Genomic DNA, 24,843 nt, shown 5'->3' with positions numbered 1-24,843 from the left:
AGATCCCATTTGAATGCATGAAAAAAACATGATGCTGAAATTTCATAGTTGTTGGAGAGTACATTCTAGAGGCCTGATACTCATTTTTTGCACGCTCGGAGCTTGCATTCAAAACTAATACTGGATTTGTGCAAAACCACATTCTGTCACTTGTTTGAATGTATCAGCATTTAATTTCTGCTAACTCTGAAGGCCCTGCAGGGAGCACAGAAACTCCAGGATCCACACGTGGCTGATGACCATGCTGCTTTCGGTTCTGTGTCAGCTGGGGCTGCCAACCTGCACACCCTGGTCTTCAGGAGAGGCAGCAGCAGCAGCAGCACTCCTGAGATTTCTTAACACAGATTGCTCATCTCTAAATTGGGACTAATAGCACTTCACTATTTTGAGCAGTCCTTAATGTAGAGTTCAGACCTCTATAATAGATTCCACTCTGAGCCTCAAGTGGTTTCTCCTGTGTCCAACAACCTGCTTCGGTAAAAGTTGCTGACTACCTTGATAAAGAGCTGGATTAAGCTATTTGTTATCTGCCTGTATTATACCCCAGATACTTATCTACCTAAGGTACTTATATCAGTACCTTTACATCTAAGCACTTCCCAGTCTATAATGAAAAGTATTTTCTTTATCATACTCCTAGAAATAGTATTCTTTTCAATTTATAGATGGGGAACTGAAGCAGAGAGAGCAAATAACTTTCCTGTAGTTTTAACAGGAAGTCTGAAGCAGGGGAAGGAGCTGCCCCTGGGTGGGCTGCATGTCAGGCTGCGTGTCAGGCATGGCAGCAAACCCATCACAGTGGAAGCCAGTGTGAGGTGTGAGAGGAGGAGGAAATGATGTTTTAACAAAACGTATTATTTTGTCTGTTTTCCACCATATATCCACTTCCATCAATTGTCCTGATCAAAAGGGGTAAGGGAAACTCATTAAAACCAAATTATTATTTTTTGCTTTTTGTATATGTTTCAGATCATATCCATAAGTGCATAATTCACAAATCCTTATGATGAAGCAAGCATATTTTAGGAAAACTTTTTTGTTACAAACTCCAAATATTCACACCCAAGAAAAGTAACGCCTATGAATCCTGATGGAATTACTTTAAGTTCACAATATGTTCCTTATTGTTTTTTAAGATAAAAAAATAAATGTAACTCAATTAGGAATATTAACTCTACAGTAGTAAGAAACCCTGTCTCTGCTTACCAAAGCCAATTGCATTTGAAGAGATAAGTATTCCTATTTTAAAATGTATTCCGGTAGTACAGAACTGTGGATTGTATTGAGGATAAAATCAACTGTTTTGAAGGAATTGTTCACAAGCATTTAACAATTAACCAAACATTAATGCCTTTTGTTCTATCTGGTAATTAGTAATCAGCCACTAGTTAGCACCATATGTCACATATCTGCTATGGAAATTAAAGCGACTGACAATGAAAATTGGAGTGATGGGTGTCAATGATTATACTGAGCCCACTGAGCATAGGCCACGTTAGTGTTGGCATTATAGTATGTTTTGTTTCAAGTATCAACAGGCAAAAACTGAAGTGTGGGAAGTTTTAGCTGAATATGACGGCACTTCTTTACTGTGAGGGTGACAGAGCACTGAGATAAATTGCCCAGAGAGGCTGTGGGCTCTCCTTCTCTGGAGATACTCAAAACTCTCCTGGATGCCATCCTGTGCAATGTGCTCTAGATGATCCTGCTTGGTAGGGGCATTGGACCAGATGATCTTCAGAGGTTCCTTCTAACCTTGGCCTTCTGTGATTCTGTGCCCTTGGGCCTGAGGTAAAGCAGGGCCTGTGATGGGTGGGAGAAGTAAAAGGTTCCTCCCCTGAAGGGAAGAGTGTGTGTGTAAAGGGGACTCTGCCTGAGCAAGTAGGGAAGCTGCTGGATGAAAATCTGGGAAAAGATACATGGCTAAGCACAGAAGGTAATAGCAACTCAGAGATCTTTCCAGGGAGTTAGTGAACGGTGTGTAAAGATCTTTCTAGGGAGTTAGTGAATGCTGCAGAGAGTTTGGGCAACCTTTAAAGCCACTGAAAGGGTGGAGGTTTGGTCCCATAGGGATAGACTGTCAAGGAAAAGATTGGTTTCCTGTTTTATTTAGCTTTTCCCATGTTGGATGTCTGAGCTTTCTTTATCTGGAGCATTTTCTATCTTACATATTTGTTGTCTTTCATTTTACAGCCTAGAGGCTGTGTTTTCTGCATGTATTTTAAGGGAAAATGGCAGCCAATTCCATGCAGAGGTCTGGCCGGTAAGTTGTCCAACCACTAAGCTGCTTCATGTTGTTTCACCTCCTGTAGCTAAGTAGTGAGATAATATTCCATGAGAACTTACTCTCTGAAGACACAAAGATGAAAGCTTCTTGCCTGGGGAGGGGCAGTAGGTTTCTCTGAGAGATGAGGCTGAAAAGATCAGTAAAAGTGATCTTGATGGAAGGGAGGGTAGCTGAGTACATGTAGAGGTCTCAAGAGGTGAACAAAGTCTCTTACACATTACTAAGAAAACTAAATGAAATTATTTTACAAAGTACACACCTTTTTCAAGTGGTAGATGGTACTATGGACCATAAGTCATTCAACTGAAATTTTGGTTTGATTCCTGTCAAAACTGTTTTTAAACATAGAAAGATATCAAATTATTCCATATTGTACATAGAAAACACAGTGCAAAAAGCTTGACCAAGTATAACATCACAACTATTTAAATCATTGCCACAAATTGTTTAACAGACACTTGTCTGAATTAACAACAAGTAAATGATTTAAAGAAAATGAGTTTCTCTTCTATATCATTCCTATTACTTTATATTAAATGACCCTGTCTTGTTATATTCTAGTGGAGAGCACTGAATGCTGTTATATAGCAAGATATTCTAGGCAATATCATGCAACAGAACAATTGCAATATAAGGAAAAAATGGGCTTTAGAAAAATCAGTCCTTTCTACTAGGGCTGTATAGCAGTATTACAAAAGGAAAACTGTTTTCTCAGTTACAGTAAGCTGTAGCACATCCTCTGACTCTTCTCTGCCTGAATGTGCACAGAGAAACATCTGCACAGCCTTTGCTCAGCAGAGAGGCTCCTCTGAAGGTGCCCCCAGATGTTCTCACACTTACGCCGATTAATGTTAGCTGGGAGCCCTACCTTAACCGCTTATTCTTTGAAGTATGCTCATGCTCTGTTGAGAGCTAAAGTGCCTGAGGGAAACTTCAGGAAGGAGTAATTAGAATCATAGAAGCTTCCTTGAAGCAAAGCAGCTTGTGAGGACAGCAGCTCCTTTTTACAGGGGGTTATGTAGCCCAAGCTCATCCTTGCAAGTGAGATAGTTGGGCTGCCTGGTGCTGGAGGTGGCATTGGACATAACCCAGTTTATTTTGGCTGCTATATGGATTGGCTTTTTGTGAATGACTATCTCCATATGCTGTCAATATCAAAGGTAAGTCTTGCTGCTAGATATCTTCTAAAGCGTAGTTGCTGTTGATATATGGAGAAAACAGGTCAGGTGGGCATATCTCTAAAGAAATGTGCTGGAGAGCACACAGAGCTGCCTGGATATGCCAGGCCTCATTTGTGTGATGGATATGAAGTATATGTGACATTTTTGTTAAAATATCACTCTAGGTAACCCTGGAGTGCATATGATGTTTGTATTCATGTTTGGAAACATTTGTGGCATATTTCTGTGCAGAGGGGTCATCAAAAACTCTGTTAAGGTCTTCAACGGTCACAGAAAGGAAATATGGGAGGAAAAAGGGTAAAGGAAGAGTTTTCTTTCAGGTGTTCTGTGTTTTATAGTAAGAACAGGCAAAGAGTCTGGAGAGTCGTTGATGTCTCTTTTTAAGGTAACTATGGACTACAGAGTTGATGTATGGACTGTTGAGAGAAAAGGAGGAGGAGCAGTTGTGGTAAGGCTTGCAGGAGCAAGCAAACTGAAAGTGAGATGGAAAGCAAGTGAGGTCACTCAGGCTGACTTCAGCAGCAGAGAGAAGTAGCTCTGAGCTGTGATCACTGCAGTGTATCCTGTTTAACATGTGTGTGTCCTTAGACCCAGAAAACTACATAAGAGTTCAATCAGAGGTGGAAGATCATGTCATCTGATAGGTGAGCATCTCTGTCCTGCTGGAATAGCCATGGGATTGTAGAGTCTTAATTAATTATTCAGGTTTATCAAGCCAGTGTTTCTTGTATCTCTTTTGCATTTGTTCAGCTTCCTGTTGTTCAGTTCGGCTTAATAATCCACTGATTTGCGAGTTACTTAATCTTTTCAATAATAGTTGCAAAAATAGGATGGATAATTCATTCTTGAGCACAAAATAGATCACATTTTCTTTCTTGAATGTGGGTTGTTCTGGTATTTAAATTTTGTTAGGAACACAATATATAAAACCCTTCCCTCTGTATTGTTTGACATAGGATACCAGTGGATCCTGCATTCTTCTGCTACTAGAGAAACTGTCTTGGGGCTTATGATTTTTTTTTATAAAGTATGTGAATAGTTACTCATGTAAATCCTCTACTTTAATTATTGATGGGATTTCCATCCTCATAATATTATACCTAAGGCATCTTTCTCTATTCTTTTGTATTTATCACTCTGTGTAGTACAGAGAGAACACACATTACTCACTGTCATTTTCCATCTGTATAAAATACCATCAAGTGTTGGTCAGCAAGGGAATAGAGACAAAAAAGCATTGGCATCTGTTGACAGGTTTTGTTTTCCTAGCAGAAATCTTTGGTTTTTGCTTTAGTATTTCAATTAATTGGTCAGCCACATAACTCAAATATTAGTTAGTTTAAAATAATGTTGAGTTTATATGAGTCACCAGTTTTACCTTAAAAAGTGAAGCATTTTGTCACTGACTTTACAAGAGTAGACAAGCATGAAATTAATTTTATATATTAGCACTAGGTAGGCTTGTAGCTTGCTAACATTGCTACGAAATTTTACTAGAATTGTAATATAAGGCTGTGGGGATTTTCCCCGCTTCAGCTAGGTGAATTTCTTCAGCAATTCAAACCTAATAACTTTTTTAAATAGGGTATCTAAATTTCTATACTGGGACTTCTTAATCTAATTCTACTTTCCTTCTTGTGTATGTGTGTGTGTAGCTATGATACAGAATATATTTTTCTATACATAATATTACAGCATTATGTGGTTAGATTGGTACCAAGTTGGCAAGTTTAGACTCACCTAAGAAATTTAGACTAAATTATAGAAAGCTTGTTTTACAGCTTAGTTCAGACTGTAAAAGTAGGGAGATGTTTGTCCACTATCCTGGTATTTGGACTCCTATTTTTAAAGCAAATGAACTGCTAACATGTTAGTGCTCAGGATATTCTTCAGAAACAGCCATTCCCTTCTTGACATGGATACTCAAGGATCAAGTTTGTATTCTGAGACTGACTTCTACACAGTGGATGGCTGGGTTTATCCTGACATTTGTAGCTGTGGTTGATTCAGATTCAAGCCAGACTGCATTTTTACACCGATGTATTTCTACCATGATGTGTTTTGATAATGTCTGCCTTCGTCCTTCAGCAATGAAGTAGGGCAAAGTTTAACAGTAGATCAAGAAGTACTTGTAACTTGCTACTGCAGTGTGTCTTTGAATATTTAATTACAGTACATAAGGACTTGTGATAGGTTAGACATGGTACTAGACAGCTTCTAATATAGTTGCATAATCTCATCATTTCTTTTGAAAAGATAAAGTAAAATCTCTTTTTCTGCTTTTCAATGTAAATTAGAGTTTTAAATGATGTGGCTGTCATTTGAATATGCTAATTATGCTGTATTATTTTACAGAACATTAGACATGCCTATAAAAATGTGTCTTAAGTTATAAGCTTTTTGATTAACTTGTTGAGACTCAGTATTCCCCAGTAACTTGCTTAAGACTTGTAAATGGCATTCAGAGAGGTGGTAGAATGCACCTGCCATTCTGACCACTGGTGACCTTCACTCTGAATTAACTGCAAAATCCATGTCAGGCAGTTAATTGAATGAAGCTGTGAACTTGTAAGTGGTAATGGTTATGATTAGTGTATAACATGCCATAACAGTAATGATGTAATCTTGGTCTCAGGAGACTTAGGGTTGAAGTCTTGGGGGTTTTATATGCCAAATTAAAGAGGGGATAAATGACAAGTGGTAAGCTTGAAAGGGGGAGAGAAGGAAAGGAATCCCTCATCTCTTCTTTCTAAAGATAAAAAATATTTAATTGAATTTGAGAGGTTGGTGAACTTCTTATTCCTATCAAAGTACTTCATCTGTCTTTAAGGTAGAAAGAACTGTCAGCAGCCCTTTCATCTGGGCTAGGAGAGGTATTTGTCATTTGTGGTTGGATGTGAGGAGTAGCATTAAAATGTCTGGATTTTTCCATTGTTTCAGGGAGCCGGAGAACACCTGTGGCTTATTATGGCACATGCTGTGCAATGTATGTATGTTAGGACTGGCTTCTATGCTACGTTTTTGTTGGTTGCTTTCATAGCCATTACAGTAACAAGATTAGTGATGCAAAGCTGCTCATGCTTTCTTTAGACTTTACATTTTGTATACTAGTGACAAATATGAACTGAGCAACCAGAAAAAGACTTTTGGTAAGGATGATGTGGGTATATCTAAACACACCCTGCATGCAAGGAGGAAGAGCTTTTGTAAACTGGATGGATCCTGCTGGGCTTTTAGCATTGGAGCCCACAGATAAAAAGGAACTTGTCTTTTGTGAATTTGCTTCTGACTCCGTGCTCTGTTTATATGCTTGTTAGAATATGACATCTTGCAAATATACTCTACAAGGTATGTTGCTGAACCAATAAATGAGAGAAATGAAGCCTTTCATGGCTGTTGTATCTGGCCAGTAACCAGCATGCTTATGAGCTGAAATGGTGCATATGTCCAGAAATGCAAAGTAAGGCTTTTCAGTGTGCTGCCAGTCTAGTTTAAGCATAACATTCTCAGTTTAACAGTAGTTGTACTAGTGAATCACAAAAGTGTTAAGTGAATTTAAGAAATCTTCATATTTAGACTTACATCTTTAAGTTTTATATTTAACACGATCAAATTATGGTAACCGCACTTAACTAGTGTTTACACTACTTGTTATCTCCAGAGTAAGGAAAGATTTATGCCTTTCTGGAGATGTTACTCTGAGCTTTTTTTTAATAGTGAGATGATGCATGTAAAGGACATTCATTACATTACATTCAAGTAATTCTACATAAAATTTTTAGAGGTTTCTAATTTGATTCCAGTTTAACATTCCAAGCCCAATCATGTTAAAAAGTTATACCTTCTCCCTGCTCCCCCCCCCTCCCTCCCAAACACCTTTCTTGTCCAGTATTTGATCCAAAAAATATAAGGTAGTGCGTGCTTGTCTATGCTTCCACAACTAAACTACTGATTTTTCCCTTTTGCTGAAGTCATTACAGTTCTGTGAGGTCTTGTGTAACTTGTAATGCAAGATGCTAAATAGTCTACTCTCTAGCCTTGTTTCTAAATGAAACAAGAGTAGTGCAATTACACCACATGTCTTTTTGAAATCTTCCTGTCAAAATTCCTGGAAATTGACACACTTTCATAAATTATGGATGGAATGAGTCTGTTAATGAAGGTCTTGTGATGGTAAGAGACCAGGTAGAAGAGTCTACTGACAGCTACTTGGAGGAAAAGTTTCCATGGAACCTGTATTAGGCATCAGAGAAGCCATAAAGAGCTTCTCTGATTTAGAGATGTCCAGGCCTGTGAGAAACTTCAGTCAGGACTTGTCTTTTTGGACATCCCAATTAACTATTCTGTAGAAATCCAGGCTGCCAGAACATAATTCTATTCAGTGTGTATGCATATCATGTGAGGATGTCAGTGCCTTCAGTCTTAGAAATGTGAAATTCCTGTAAAGCAGAAGCTGAGCATATTATAAGAGCTTGGGTAGCTAAGCGCTAATCAAGACTGGGGCTAGATGCCTTGCAGCCAAAGCCAAAAAGATACTTAAAGGAAAATGGTTGCCTCAGGACAAAACTGAATACTCGAAGAAACTTGTTGGTTCTTTAAATTACAAGATTCAAATGACCTTTCAAAAGAGATTCTGAGTGCCAGTTGAGGAGTCAATGCATGGGTACCTGTGTCCAGGAGTTACTTCACTTTGGGTCTGTTTGAGTCTGTATGAGCTCATGTATATGTTTAAATTTCACTTCTACAGCTTCCAAGTCCTTTTTGTTTGTTCAGACCAGCCTTTTGGTTTGTCTGCTTTATGAACAAATACCAAGTGGGTAGTTATCATGTGGCTGATAATTTTTCCAATATTTAAATTTTACATCACATAGATATCTACATAATAAATGAGAATGGATGGCCAGTGTAACTGTTAAATGCAGTCAGCTGTCAGCCCGAGAGCCTGCATCTCAGTACTGATCAAATTAATGAAATATCTTTTGGTGCTAATATCCTTGTCCTTAGGACAAATGTCTGTATTTGACAAAGTTCATTTTCAGTTAAATATCCAGCTCTGCACTCGAATTTCAAGACAATGTGCTCCTGGTTCTGCCAGGCACTGAGCTCACCGTGTGAAGTTCTGCTGCTGTTGTCATCGGTGAGAGCTGAGGGCACTCAGCACCTGGCAGGAATTGGCACTTTGATGGCAAGCAGGGATATTGCAAAGCAGGATTAAAGTGCACTTGCTGACAGAGCTGTTTGAAGAAGCTTTCAGAGCACCTGCCCATGCTGTGCATGACTCTAGACTTTGCTATCATCCCCTCAACCTCATTAGTACCAAACTCATTCTCAAAATTAAATAAATAAGGGGCTATGACAGTGCTGTGTATTTCCTGCAGTATCCCTAAATTATTCCCAAGTAATAAAATACAATATCTTACTTTTCTTTCTCCCAGAAAGCAACTTAAGGAACATAGTTCTAGACACTTTGCTTTCCCTTTTCTCTTTTGTTCTGGGACAGTAAAAATGCTCAATTTCTTTAGTTTTTATTAAAATTTAGTTTGCATATTTTCAAATCAAGAAAGCAGACAGGAAACCAAGTGAAATTCCTGATTCAGAGGATTTTACTTGTTTTGTGTTTTTGTTTTTTTGTGCTGTATTTTGGTCATGGCCACTATCATATTAAAAGGGACAAGAGAACAATACATTCTATACAGTTGGAATTTCTCCCTACCCTTTGGACTTTGAATTAAAAAAAAAAAAATGTATTTCTTTGACCTGACAGGTGAATTCAAATTTCTAGAGGCAGAGAACATTGACAGGGTAATTGGTTTTCTATAAAAACTTTCAAGATTGAGAAGAAACCATGCTATAATAAATGAAACTATCTGGAGGGGTGGGGAGGAAGAAACATGGAAAGTGAAAAATGAGTATCTTGTGAAAGTCACTAGTTTGCTGTAATGATGAATCTGTAGTTTAGGAATATTTAATTCATTTCCAATGAAAATTTCATATGCACAGTATTTTTGATAAAAGGCTACAAGAGATGTCTATTCTCTATAGGAAAAAAAATGTCTATTGCCGTAATGACACAGAAACAGATGAATACTTCAGTCTGTTGTACTGGTTATCACTGACCTCAGACACAAAAATGGGTACTTCCCAAATTAACTTTAATTTTCACTAGGAGTTCTTCCTCCCTAGCAAGAGCCGCGCCCTTTTCACCCTACCAAGTCACACAGCCACTCTCCATAAAACTCTCCCAGCTGAGACTCTATGCCCAAATACAAAGATTTATTAAATAAGTGGTTTACCTCTGATATCTGGACATCTTCCATGTAATCTGTAACAAAGACTAAAGTAGGCAGAATAGGGAGTAATGCAAGAGGAAACCTCCAGACTTGAGAAAGTCAAATTTCTCATACAAAGTACTTTGGTATATTTTTATGGTACCTATAAAGCCTTATTTAGAAAGAGTGATCATTCTTTGTTTCTTGTCATTTGTGAAACTGTTGGTGCATGTGTGTCCACTGACTGCCTCCATGGCTTTCCCAAAGTCACTGGATAACTGCTAGAATCAATTTAAATCAAATTACATGCATAAATCTAATTATCTGCTATTGTTTATAGAAGCAGAACCTGAGGGATTTAACAGATGGAAAGCAAAGTGTGAAGTAAAGCTTTGAAGTAGGTGGTTCTGTTCCACTGCCCCTTGGTTTTCAGGTGTTCAAAAGTACAGGAAATTAAAAACAAAAAAAAATCACTGTGAATCTCACACAGTAAATCATTGTCAGGCTTCTGATTGGTTCTTTTTATTTTGTGCTACAATGCTAATTAGACTACAGATTACTCATTCATGACTGGAGATTATTTAATATTTGAATTAGAAATATATCATTGTTTATATTCCCCTTCTGTCTCTTTTATTTCCTAATATTTTTAGTGGAGGATAAAAATGAATTTTTAATTTTTACTGTTTCAATAATTACTCTTTAAAAGACAACTTTGTCACTATTTTCTATGTTTTGATTCTTTCACGATATCATTTTTTTTGTCTCACTTGTATCTTTCACTGATGTATATAACTTCAAATTTGTCAATAATTTAAGAACATCTTGGGGATTATCTTCCAATAGAGTAAATCAGGAGTAATTCAACTGAAGTTAATTTAAAACAGATGCAATGGGCATGCAAATCAAATCCTTTTTCTCTACTGTATTATCTTTTTAACAAAGTTGCTCTTGTTTTTTTAACTACATATGTTTATTTCATGTTTGCTCTGTGTTGATTAGATCTCTCTGGATGGCTAAGACAAGCCTACTCAAGTCATAACAGGAGCAGTACCTATGAGCTCAACGGTTAGGAAATGTTTTCTAGTCTTGCTGATTATGGCAGGTCTTTTACCAAGACTTTTTCTGCTACAAGTCACAATAGTTATAGGCAGAAATGCATTTCTATTTGATAATGTTCAATTAATAAGTTCAGACTTCAGAGTATTAAAATCTCATACTGTCTATATTCTCTTCTCTTGCTTTTCTGTGAAGCTTTGTTTGCCCTCGAATGCTGTACCACAAACACTTTCATGAACTTTCCTGTAAATTACACTGCTTACTATTCAAAGATTTGTTTGTTCCTTACCAACCTCTGAACTTTTTTCTTCCCCAACAGACTGGTGTGTAGTGCTATAAATTACAGTGCTCATAAGATGTGCTGTTGCTCTTTTTTAGAGAAGAATACTTGACATAGAACACTATAATGTATGAATCTTAAAAGGAGTATTGTATTTGTATTTTTTATCTTCCTGCTTAGAGGGGTAGATGTAAAACTGATAGAGGAAAGACAATAAAGAGCTCGTCAGCTGCTCTGGATACTTTCAGATTTTGGAAGTTCTCTGAACTTCACTATTCACTTGTCCATGCTTTAAACAAACTTCCATTGTTCTTAAACACTGAGGTAGCTGTTAACAAAAATGAAATAAGTCATTGCTCAAAAAATGTCTGTAATGCTTCTAGCAAGGCTTTATCTTTATGACACTAACGATAATCCCTTGTGTAATTAACTGTGGAGTGGTTATGCATGCAGTATGCAGTCCATGACAAGCCTCATAGAAAATACATCAGTATTAGCCACAGGTGAATTCATTTAGAAAGATTAATGACTGCACCTGAATTTTAATGCCTGAAAAAGGATGGAACACTGAATCCTTAATTAAAAAGTTGAATGACTGGTATGGTTTGTTTAACATCGCAAATTTCAATGGGAGATTTTTATATTCAAATGAAGTCTGCAAAGGAAAACTTTTGTTAGAAGGTGGTGAAGTAAGGGTGAAAAGCAAAAATGTTTTATGTGCTTTGTTTTATGTAAATCGATACATGGATCAGTAGCTTTGATATGGATCAAATGAAGTATAATTATGGCTCCTCTCTGTTTACAATGAACATGGGGCAAAGAATTCTTAAGAAATGCAAGGCATTGCTACACTCCTACCAATATAAAGTTAGATGAGAAAAAGCAGTAAAATTGACAAGTAATCTTATTCTTTCCTTAATGAGATGGTTTCCTCTTCATTATTATTTTACAAAGTTTTTAATGAAGAGAAAGTAATCTTGAAAAATACGGTAACAATTCCATTTTCAGAAGATGCTTAACTCAAAAAAAAAAAAAAAAACTGCTTTCAATTAGTAATTAGTTAGAAGTAATTCAGAGAACCACCATTATCAATGCAAACAGTGTCTTTCAAAAAATTCTTACATTTTAATATTTAATAAAAAGAGCAGCTAGATTTTTGAGAGGAATAAATAATTGAAGTCGAATTCTCATACCTGTTCAGAAATGCTAACATAAGGAACATCTAAATGTACTGTAGCTACACTGCTTAAAATACATCTTTTAAAAACCCTTTGCTGCCTGCTTTCAGTTGCTCTTAATCATGGGAAATGTATTCTAAAAACTGGATCCCTGGTAAAGCTTATTTGAACAGCAAAATGGATCAGTGTTTTCAAAAGCAAGACTGAGATGTTCATCTACTGACCTGCATAGATACTGAAGGTCAGTTGTTTTGCTGTCTTATTCCTAACAAATGAGAGTTACCCAAACTTTATTTTTAATGAGATCTTTCTCTTTAACTGCAATATGAGACTCTCGGAAAACAAGCTTTCAGGCAAAAAACAAGGAAAACAGCTACTCCAAGACTGTCTTCCTAATAACCTAATTATATTTTCCATTGCTCCCCTTTTATCCACTCAGAAAAAGAACATAGACCAGAAATTTTGAGATGAGGGAGCAGAAAGAAACATAAAATCAAAAGTCAAGGAAGGGGTGCCAGTGATTTATCCTGGGAAGCGCCTGCGACTACCATTCACAGCCATAGTAGAGCAGATTGCGATGCTCTTTAGCTGCAGCATGCTGCCTGCTGTACTGCTTTTACTGCCAAGCAGAAGCATGGTTTTTATTCTTGACCAATTTCCAAGGAAGCATATTTTAAATGAGATGTCACTTTAAAAAAAAAAAAAAAAAAAAAGGCCTCCCTTCTTGTAAAGGGAGGATGCATTTGGAAAGCCGTGTGGTGTGTGTTTGTGTGCATGTATAAACACTCAGTCGGTTGCTCCTATAAATTACATACAACATTTGCCAGGACATAGAAAACTGGAAGATTTTTTATATGTATTCATTCTGTAGTTTTATATCTACATATAGTTTTCTGGTATATCAAGCAGTTTAAATGCTTACCTGAAAAGGAATATATATAATGAACTACCATACCCAGTTTAGCTTGTTTATTGCTCCATATTTCCATAGTCTCTGCTGCAAAACAATCACTGGCATATGAATTGTAAATATTTTTGCTACTCATAGTTTAATTTCCTGGAATTAAACACTGACATCAGAGGATAAAAATAAATCTGGAAAGAGATGTTAATGCTTCACAATCCTTGTCTTGATGAACTTGGTTAATCCACCAAGCAAAATTCAATGGCAGGATGCTGCTTTGAGTGGGTTAAAGCAAATGAGTTTGTTAATACCAGTTAAAAATCAGTTGTAAAAGGTGTTATTAAATTTGTGAAAAGGAAATGCTGATTGACAGAGCAGGTTAAGTTCTTGGCTCTCCAAAATATTTTGCATAAAATGTCAGCTGATCTGGGCAAACATCAAAAAGTGCAGCAGTTGTGTTCAGAGTAGATGCTTACCTAATATTGCTCTTTGGTATGTTTTGGACTCGATCTCAAATCAGTAGGATTCCTGCTATTGATTTCAGTGGAATTTGGACCATTATAGTCTAAATAAATAAGATAATACGACGTTCTGAACCAGATAACTATTATTTGTTTTCTAACTTTAGCTTTTAATTTTTAAGAAAGGTGGTCAACGCAGTAGATGGCACCAGAGTGAAAGCTCGTCTCTTGGTCTTAATCATAGATCACACCCCTTTCTTTCATTCTTTGGACAGGAAATGACTTTGTAAATCAAAATTTGGCTGGATGATAAATTGGGCAAAAGTAAGTTGGTGTGATACTAAAGTTGTGGGGTGTTTTGGTTTTTTTTTGTTTGTTTTAGTAAGCATTTTGACATTTTATTCATGCAGTCTTCCCCATTACCATTCTGGGGATTCCATATGCTCAGGAGGAAACAAGCTATTGACAAGCGTTTGCAATATACCTTATATCAAAGGTTCCAGATGATCAATAAGATCATGCAGATTCCCACTTTAGGACATCTAGACACACAGACAAGACACCCCACCTCTGCAAAAACATGTGTCTGCACACCCCAACAAACTCATCTTTGATTATTCCTACTGACACCATTTTTAACTCAGCACACCATGTTTTTAAGCTAGAAATGCTTTTCAGTTCGTATTCAGTTACTAAATGGATAATTTCAAATTGCCAAAGATCAGTTTGGAACAATAATTTCTTGTGTGGCTGTTGCATAACTATAACCCAAGTGATACTTTGAGGAAGAGTGAAACAACTTTATGCAGCTTATACAAAGTCTAGAAATCTAAAAAGTCTTGGATAGTTGATATCCTTAAAGGAGTGGTGCATACCCTCTTCAGGGTGGACTGCAAGTCCACAGGTACACTGTATATCCCCACATCTGCCCTGATCTCAGCCTGTTTATCCAGAATCCTGACACATGCATTTCATTAGTGTATGAATGAAACGAAAAAAATTTCATTTCTTCTCTAAAAGAAGGAATATAATGTCTTTCACCAGAAACTGATCTCAGTAGTGTGTTTTGGTATTATCAAGCACAATGCAAACTTTTTAACACATTTTAGAGTTGTGGCTACAATTGTAGTATCTAAAGGGTGTATGTGAAACAGTGATGTTTCTAGAGGTAACCACTTTGAGGTTGTTATTCCAGCTACAATTTGATATCCATCTTCAAGAATCCAGTGCCTAAAGAAAATATAAAATAGAGGAAAAGATGGGCTTACTTGGGAAAGTAGGAAAGAAAGAACATGTGACTACTGTAGGTATGTTAGGTGTGCTTTCATTTTTGAAATGTTTTGTAGGCTTGGAAAAACATTGGGTGCATAGGTTAAAGCAGTCCCTATGCAAGTTTAATTTGCACAACCAGTATTTACTGAGTTGATCACCATCCTCTGCTACTGACCTTGGCAATACTACAAGAATCCTGTATTCACACAGATAAATTCTTCCCTGCAACTTCACCAACATATTAAGGATAAACAGGCTTTACTTCAGCATCTGGCGTATGTAATTCATATCGGTCTATTTTTCATTCAGGTTCCTCTTTCCACCTCTCTTTGGACAGTGATTGCTTCTCCTCCATTTCGCCTGCTGTGTGCCATGTAAGTAAGTGTTCAAGAGATCAGTTTATTCAGGAGAGAAAGCTGACAGTGAGTAATATCCAGGAGAGAGCAGGCTTATGTTACCTCAATTAGTCACGAAGAACTACGCAGAAAAAATAGGAAATGTAAAGGACTCACCTAAGACTGGAAAAGAGATCTACTAGATTAGACTAAACCATACAGAAGATACTGTTACCCTTTGTATATTGTTCTCTACGTGATAACTGTTGGGGAAAAACAACAACTGTGTGCCTGATAAGAAACTGTGCTTCTTAACACTTCTCATTACATTTATATTTCAGTTCAGAAACTAAACTTAAATTCTGATATTATCTTAATTATTATGGGGAAAGCATGAAAAATATATTTTTGTATGTGTAAAAACAACAAACTTATTAATATTAAGGATAAGTATCTGTGACTAGCACACCGACGTTATACTGAAGGCCATCTCAGTATCATTCTTGTGCCAGACTGTTTGTACACTTGGTATCAGAAAAGCACATGGCTAGGTATTACTGAAAAATAAATTATTCTTACAAAGGGTGAAATTGAAGTAAGCGTTGCCAGAACAAAAATGCAATTTTTTTGAAGATAAGTTACTCTTTAAGATCATATAGTTTAAGTGTTTAGGATTTTCTTTTTCTAAGAGCTGTTGCAGATTTTATATTTCCTCTATAGTAGACTGTGGAAAAAGCTATATCACTTACTGCTAAGCCATTAATCATATAGGTTCAATATCTATTCTGTTCAATATCTCTTGTGTACCATTAAAATTCATTGCCATTTTAGTAGAAATTGAGCATTATAGAAAATAAAAAACAACATTAAGGCACAAGAAAAATGTAAAGCATTAAGTAGGTATTTACTCTATATGTGTATGCTCTGATTTTAAACATTAAAATCAGTTCTTGACTGAAACAGGATGCTGCATAATCATATGTTTTATGTTCCGGGTTCATGGTTTTCACATTTAGCATTAATTCTCAGGGATTGTGCAGCTGACGAGATTGACCGATTAACAGCAGTGCTTTTGCATATATATGGTGTTAAGGTGAAACAGTCCAGTGACAACTGTATTTTTTCTTGCCTTTTCATCTGTCCACACTTGTGCAATACGATCAATATCCTGTCAGACTTCATCGTGTGTTCTCTTTAGTATCTCATTGTGTAAATCTGCATAGCTGTAAATCAGATTTATTTTTTTAATTTTAAAAAGAAAAAAAAAAAAAAAAAAGAATTCCTCATCACAGCAAAGATGTTACTGTGTCAATCCAGCACAGTCAATAAGGGATCTCTGGTATGCTTGTATCTGGACAGAAAAATTAAAGTTTTAGAAGTTAATGCCACCAGGACAGTTGAGGAAAACAGCTGCAACATCGGACCTGGTAATTTATCTTTTTTTTTTTTTTTTTAAGACTCAAGGGGGATGCATAAGGCTGTGTCTGTTACTTTTAAAATGTTAGTATATTTGATTCTACAATGTATACACACATTGCTATTACCCTTCAGAAATTCCATTTGAAAACACGATGGCAGGAGTCTGGCATGGTTGATCAGGACTATCTAAACACGCCACCAGCTTTATTGTTTGTATACTGTGTTTGTCACTGAGATGTGGGACCTGTGATATTTGCAATCTCCATAGTCTAAGCTTTCTTTGAAAAGTAGTTAGCAGCACAATGTGATCCCTGAGCTTGGCTTATGTTTGTTTTTATCAGTATGCAATAATCCACCCTCATAGGATAGCTGTGAGAGCTGCAAAAGTGTAAATGCTGTTCCTGCCTATGCTCTCACTGGAGGTGCTGAACTAGTTATTTCTCCTCTGAAAGAGCAATGAATCTGATAGTTGTCAGCAACCTGAGATCTAGATGCTACCTTTCATCCTTGTGTTGCTGTGTATTGATCTTCTTTATCCTAATTTCTGTTTGTTTGTTGTTTGATTCACTGTCTTCGAGTAAGCTAATCTGTTTAGATTTTCATGTATACTCATGGCTCTGGTATAGGTTTGTGTTTGCTTTAGGGTGGTAAAGTTCAAGAGTAAGCGAGATGTCTGTTACATGGGGTAGACGCCCCATTATACACACATCCCTGGGATACCAGAAACCTTTGATAACCAGAGCCTCACCATTTCTTTTTTCCACCTGAAACCTGGATTTGTTAAAGTAATAAATTAAAAAAGTAATAAATCAGGAAAAAATGAGTAACTTAGACATTGTAGTCATATGGGATTTTTCTAGGATACCAGAAGTCTCCCAAGGCATTTACCATCTTCCTCTTGACATGGCACCTAATTGCTCCAGATCTTCCCTTGGGCTGGTTCATCATTCCCCTCTGCTGCTTCCAAAAACTGTAAAGGTCAATAGGATTTTTTCCTTCTCTGCTTTCACTTCATGCTAATTACCTCAGAGGTATAAAATAAAAACCAAGAATAGAGAACAAGTAAATACCTAGAATAGGTTGAGTATCCAATAGGAGATAAAATTGCTAATAATTGCTAGTAAATTGATGGTAATTGCTAAAATTCATAGCAATTTGTTTGCTTTCATACAAACAAATTACTAAAATATGTTGCTGTGACTTACGTGTCCTATTTCATCTCACTCACTAAACAGTTATTGCTCCACACTTTAAAATTGTTTATATACAATTCTGTAACAATCTTGCTGTATGACAAACTCACATTAACATCTCTAACTTGGTGTTTGGAGCATTTGCACTCACAGAAGGTCTGTCCAGAAGGCCTCAAAGATCAACGAGAATTTTTTCCATTACTTTCAATATGCTTGCTGTGAATCCCAAAGTGAAAAGTAGCTTGCAGGAAGCCTGGATACTGAGCAGGCTGGTACACATGAGTAGGACGTGCCAGACTGCAAAACTCTGGGAAATGTTTTTGCTTCCCAGACAGACTGCTGAGTCTATGTGAGGCCTGTGGTCTCTTGTGCAGTTGGGACTATCAAGCATTTAACAACAGTGACATCGAAGGCCTGACCTCCACTCTAGCACGTTGGCTGTTACAATATCTCTTCTGCTTCACCCCAAATGAGTGAATTTTAAATTATTTAAAATATATATATAATGGCTCTTTTACGCACTTTAGTAAGCATTTTTTTTCCTTTTAAATTCATAACATATGCTATGCCTTGTATTTTTTTCTCCTCCACTGCCCTCTCTCCTCTCCGTTCTCTAAGGGAAGGGAAATTTTAACATTTTTTCCTCTGCTGTGCATGAGAACACTATTCTGAGTCATGCTGTCAGTCAAAGCTCATCACTCCACGGTCAGGCATATCAGTCTAATCCTGCCACAGAGTTCTGACTTTCTCAAAATCTGAGAACTAAGGTCGTCAGCCAGCAAACAGCATCAAATTCCTTGTGCAACATGTTGAATGATGAAATGCGTATACTTTGCCTCTTTTTCTGGCTTCTAAGTTCTCAGCAGTTCATATGCTTCTGTGATGGAAATCTCAAAAACGTCCATTAATTATTATACGTGTAAGTCCTGGTCAGAGAAACTTAGCTGGAATCATATTCCTCTGCAATATGCGGTTCTGTCAACACAGTGCAAAGTCAGTTCTAATTTTGTAAGAATAAGTTTTCAGTCAAAAAACATGGAATATAGTTCTGACAATGTTAAGGCACTATATTTTTTTTCAGTTTGTTTCAAAATGTTTTGCTTATAATACTAAATTAAAAATAATAATAATAATTCACTTTTTTGGTGAATTCACAAAGTTTCCAGTGAGTGAATTTTGGAACACTCAGGGTTGTTTTTTTTTGTTTTGTTTTTTAATTTAAAATTATTGTATAAGATTTAAAATTATTTTGTAAGGTGAAATGTCAACATGTTATCTAGGAAACCTCAGTATAATGCTAAACAGAGTAGACGCTAACATGTATCTCAATAAAATACTTTGTTCTAGCATCTGTCATGCATGTTACTCACACATCTAATGTTCCCTATGCGATATAATAAAAAGTTAGTAATATTCTGGGGATAACTAACTTGATAGAATGCATTTTCAGTTAGTATCTTGTTAAATATAAAAGATACTTGTTAGTATCTTGTTTAATATAATGGGGTATTGTGGATCATAAAAGGAGTGCAAATCCAACTACCAAATTAAGCTAAATAAAGAACAGTCACTGTCTTTTGCAGTGAAACCCAGGTAGCCACCAAGTGCATTTAAAGATCCTAAAACCTCTCAAAGCTTTCAGCATTTCTCAACCTTCCACATTTTGTGGTGTAGATGTTTAAACAAAATATTTATATACAGAAAGCTAAATATACCTACAAGCACATTCACACACTAGATTTTACATCCAGTTGAGGTTGAGTGGCATCTAGATCTTCAAAGAATGTCATGAATAAAGCTTTTATACCAATCATTATAAATTCAAAATAAAACAAAATATGTGAGAAATATAAAAACTGAATATAAGTAGGGAAAGTTTAATAGACATTAGTTTATTTTTTTTTTTTAAATGAACAGGTAGCTCTTCTCATGCTTTTGTCAGCTTGCTTTTTGGTGTCGTGTGTTGCTCTATGTAACTTGCTGTGCAATTGCTTTCAAGCACTGGCTTCTAGATGGGTCAGTGACTTCCATATCTTTACAACGTACCATCCATAACCAACAATTCTTGTGAAGGTTACCTATTAATTTAGTAATCGTGGGTCTTCAAAACAATAAAAGCCATAGCTCTGATTTCCTTCATGTTGACCCTTCTCTTTGAACAAACTGCATTTAGTTATTCCTAGCACTCCAGATTAAAATCTTGAAAGTTGCAACCCTGTGAGCAATTTTAATGGGGGACTAGTTCAAAACCTAGGTTCTGCTGTCAATTTTACTGACTTGAATGAGCCTTCTTGAAAAGCTTTGTGCTGTCCTCTGCTAAATGTCCTTTGGCACATAAAAAACAAATGGTGAGGAAGGGAGGTAAAATCTGTTTGCACTTTTTTTTTTAATGGAGGTCATTATAGCTGTTTGTTAATTCCACTGAGAGGATCAAATTGTGCTCTCTAAAGGCAGTATAAGTCCACTGAATCCATTTGAATTGCTCTGAATTCACCCCAGATAAATGCCAGAAGAGTTTTTCCCCTTGGATTGCAATGACATACTGTTAAATGTGTTAAACAGGAAATCAGAACTCCAAAAGACAAGGAGTTAATTAGTACACAGCTGAATATATAAACTAAATAAATTATCCAGGACATATTGTGCCCAAAGAAGTGGTGCCAAGCATAGCTATTTTGAAAAGCTGTCAGATGGAGGCATTCAGTGGTTTGCATAGCAGATATAGACTGCTGACTGCCTCCCTCAAGTCTGGCACTGTTGGTGCTAAGTAACCTTAATCGAGATCTGCTCCCAAACCCTTTTCTCTCTTTTGCTATTGGCAGTTGCTTCTACCTGTAAGTGTAGGAAATTTCAGATGCGGTAACTCAAAGCTGCAACCTACGCTCCCCAGAGTGATATGAGATACGAATACTTAACATTGAAAGCCCTTGGAAATGTTAAAATAGCACTTTTCATTTCTTCTGTGAAAATGAAAATAAACCTTATTTTCTAAACTGAATGAGACCTAGTATAATTGTATGACAAAGTGAATACCAGACACATAGCGCCAAAGTGTCTAAAACATAAAAGCCAAACAAAATATCCAAGTCTGTCTATTTTTCTCCTCTTTGTTGTTGAAACAGTTGACACATATCCATAACCAACCGTATGTAGCACATCTGCATTCTGAGGTGGACTGTCTCTCTAAAAGTAATTGTAATACTAATTGTAATACTAATTGTGAGAATGATGAAGTCTGCTAAGACATACGTACCAATGATATGAGTCATCAAGAAATACATCCAGCTGCTGGACTGTTCTGTTCGTGAGTCCTGGGACTGGCACAAAGCAACAGTTGGACCTTTTGTCTTTTTTTTTTCTCCATCATGGACCATGGGTCATAATTTCCAGGACATACTGTGCCCAAAGAAGTGGTGCCAAGCATAGCTATTTTGAAAAGCTGTCAGATGGAGGCATTCAGTGGTTTGCATAGCAGATATAGACTGCTGACTGCCTCCCTCAATGTTCTGTTCCGCCACTAACTTCAAGGGGTAACAACAATTTCACCAGAACATCTCAAAACAATTAAAGTTTTGGGTTAAGTTTGATGACTCTGCTCTTTGCACCTTTCTGAACTGTGAAGTAGAACCATTTCTGCTCAATTTTTTGCTGCTACAGTCTCCCCCTGTTCAACTGTCTCTTCTCTTCTGATCTTAGGAGGAAAAAGAGGGTTTATAAGCTTTGGAAAAGTGGGCAGGCCACTAAGGAGGACTTTAAAGAAGTAGCGAGGCTGTGCAGGGACAAAATTAGGAAGGCCAAAGCTCATCTGGAGCTCAATCTGGCTACTGCCGTTAAAGATAACAAAAAACGTTTCTATAAATACATCAACACAAAAAGGAGGACTAAGGAGAATCTCCATCCTTTACTGGATGCGGGGGGAAACTTAGTTACAAGAGATGAGGAAAAGGCGGAGGTGCTCAATGCCTTCTTTGCCTCAGTCTTTAGCGGCAATACCGGGTGTTCTCTGGATACCCAGTACCCTGAGCTGGTGGAAGGGGATGGGGAGCAGGATGTGGCCCTCATTATCCATGAAGAACTGGTTGGTGACCTACTACGGCACTTAGATGTGCACAAGTCGATGGGGCCAGATGGGATCCACCCAAGGGTACTGAGGGAACTGGCAGAGGAGCTGGCCAAGCCGCTGTCCATCATTTATCAACAGTCCTGGCTATCGGGGGAGGTCCCAATCGACTGGCGGCTAGCAAACGTGACGCCCATCTACAAGAAGGGCCGGAGGGCAGACCCAGAAAACTACAGGCCTGTCAGTTTGACCTCAGTGCCAGGAAAGCTCATGGAGCAGATCCTCCTGAGAGTCATCATGCAGCACTTGAAGGGGAAGCAGGCGATCAGGCCCAGTCAGCATGGCTTTATGAAAGGCAGGTCCTGCTTGACGAACCTGATCTCCTTCTATGACAGAGTGACGCGCTGGGTGGATGAGGGAAAGGCTGTGGATGTGGTCTACCTTGACTTCAGCAAGGCTTTTGACACCGTCTCCCACAGCATTCTCCTCAAGAAACTGGCTGCTCTTGGCTTGGACTGGCGCACGCTTCGTTGGGTTAGAAACTGGCTGGATAGCCGGGCCCAAAGAGTCGTGGTGAATGGAGCCAAGTCCAGTTGGAGGCCAGTCACTAGTGGCGTCCCCCAGGGCTCGGTGCTGGGGCCGGTCCTCTTTAATATCTTCATCGATGATCTGGACGAGGGCATCGAGTGCACCCTCAGTAAGTTCGCAGATGACACCAAGTTAGGTGCGTGTGTCGATCTGCTTGAGGGTAGGAAAGCTCTGCAGGAGGATCTGGATAGGCTGGACCGATGGGCTGAGGTCAACTGCATGAAGTTTAACAAGGCCAAGTGCCGGGTCCTGCACCTGGGGCGCAATAACCCCAAGCAGAGCTACAGGCTGGGAGAGGAATGGTTGGAAAGCTGCCAGGCAGAGAAGGACCTGGGAGTGATGGTGGACAGTCGGCTGAATATGAGCCAGCAGTGTGCTCAGGTGGCCAAGAAGGCCAACGGCATCCTGGCTTGTATTAGGAACAGCGTGACCAGCAGGGCTAGGGAGGTGATCGTCCCCCTGTACTCAGCTCTGGTGAGGCCGCACCTCGAGTACTGTGTTCAGTTTTGGGCCCCTCGCTACAAGAAGGACATCGAGGTGCTTGAGCGGGTCCAGAGAAGGGCGACGAAGCTGGTGAGGGGCCTGGAGAACAAGTCCTACGAGGAGCGGCTGAGGGAGCTGGGCTTGTTCAGCCTGGAGAAGAGGAGGCTCAGGGGTGACCTTATCGCTCTTTTTAGGTACCTCAAGGGAGGCTGTAGCGAGGTGGGGGTTGGCCTGTTCTCCCACGTGCCTGGTGACAGGACGAGGGGGAATGGGCTTAAGTTGAGCCAGGGGAGTTTTAGGTTAGATGTTAGGAAGAACTTCTTTACAGAAAGGGTTGTGAGGCACTGGAACAGGCTGCCCAGGGAAGTGGTGGAGTCACCATCCCTGGAAGTCTTCAAAAGACGCTTAGATGTAGAGCTTAGGGATATGGTTTAGTGGAGGGCTGTTAGCGTTAGGTTGGAGGTTGGACTCGATGACCTTGAGGTCTCTTCCAACCTAGAAAATTCTGTGATTCTGTGATTCTGTGATTCTCCCACCATCTGCCCTTTTACCAATGCTTTCACATTATGTTGTTTAAACTCCTTAGACTATCTGATTCTTCCTTAGGATGTATTCAGCATTTTGGTTTGCTTTAAAGACTGTCAATGAAGAAGACAGGATCTGATCAGCTACCATGGATGCTCAACAGATACTTTTGAAAATCTCCTTTTCAGAGTTTATCTCCTTTTTTCAGAGATTTTCCTGATATACTCTCACTGTTATTGAGCAAAAGTGCAAAATGAAAAGTTGCCATCACTCCCTGTAACTGCTACAAAAATACTTCCAGTAGTAAGGTTTTCATTTACATTTTAAATTCATACTGAAAAAAAAAACATTTATTAACATGTTTTGTGGTGAAGTTTAAATGTTATTATAAGTCATAGTCAGTATTCTTTTCTATCTGCAAATCAGTTTAAAATGCAGTATTCCTTTTGACTGTATGACCATGCTTAGCACTGGCATTCATTAAAAGCAAAGTGTATCCACTGATTTCTTACGTAAACCTGATGACACAATATATACCGCTACTAAAATATAGTAATGCTGGATCCTTAAACTCTGTAAACTGAATTAATTCTCCTGAAGCAGCAACACATCTGAACCATTCATTTATTTTAACAAGCATATAATTAATTTATTTTTTTCCCTATTCATGGTCAGGTATTTCTGTTTTCTTAGTGAATAACAGTATCACATATAACACTTAGTGTACTTCTTTCCTTGTATTTTTTATGTGGAATTAGACTGTCTTTTCTTTAAGGACGTCTTTTCTGAAAGTTCACAGGGATGAGACTTTTATAAGGTTACCAAAATCAGAAGACTTCAGAAAGAGGAAATGGTATTTCTCACACAGAGTACCTGACAGAGAAGATTGGTGGTTTTCCATAAGTGAGCTGCTTGACTGAAGTCAGATAGTTACTTAGGTCTCATTATGTGTGGTTAGTTTGGCTAAGAATAGACACATTCAAAACCAGACATCAATGTCTTAAAAGCCACTCATGGGATAAACAGCTTCTTTCTTTAAGCCACTTAATTTTTGCCATCAAATTAATATTTTATTATTCCTTAGAGCCCCTGACGTGGTCTTTATGGTTTTAAGATGTGCAACACACTGTATACACCATTCTAAATAGGGTCTTGCAAGTCCATTGAGAAAAGGTGCTAGAACTAAATATTTTAGTTTCCAGTAGAAGTAATAAGATGTGTAAAATGTTGTAATAGTTTGCTTTAAGTGAGAATGAGCAAGAGAATAAAAATATAAATAAATACAATTTCTGAATTATGTATTTATAATATTAGCTTCTGTTTTCAGCCATAAATATTTAGTTTGAAGC

At 37.8% G+C, this 24,843-nt stretch overlaps 1 long non-coding RNA gene across 2 annotated transcripts in view; it reads left to right on the top strand.

Moving 5' to 3' along the window:
- Positions 1–1,826: 1,826 nt before the first annotated feature.
- LOC311440686 overlaps positions 1,827–24,843 on the top strand; it is a 41,476-nt gene continuing 18,459 nt past the window's right edge. The window contains exons 1-3 of one of the 2 annotated variants that reach the window (XR_014695541.1): positions 2,102–2,263; positions 3,854–4,112; positions 15,201–16,186. This is a non-coding gene — a long non-coding RNA (uncharacterized lncRNA). Of the gene's footprint in view, positions 1,937–2,101; positions 2,264–3,853; positions 4,113–15,200; positions 16,187–24,843 lie in introns of those variants that run through there. The other variant, XR_014695540.1, reaches the window with a different exon arrangement.

Source organism: Aythya ferina, assembly GCF_964211825.1.
Source record: "Aythya ferina genome assembly, chromosome: 8".
Taxonomy (NCBI): domain Eukaryota; kingdom Metazoa; phylum Chordata; class Aves; order Anseriformes; family Anatidae; genus Aythya; species Aythya ferina.
This window is presented reverse-complemented; position numbering and strand designations above follow the sequence as displayed.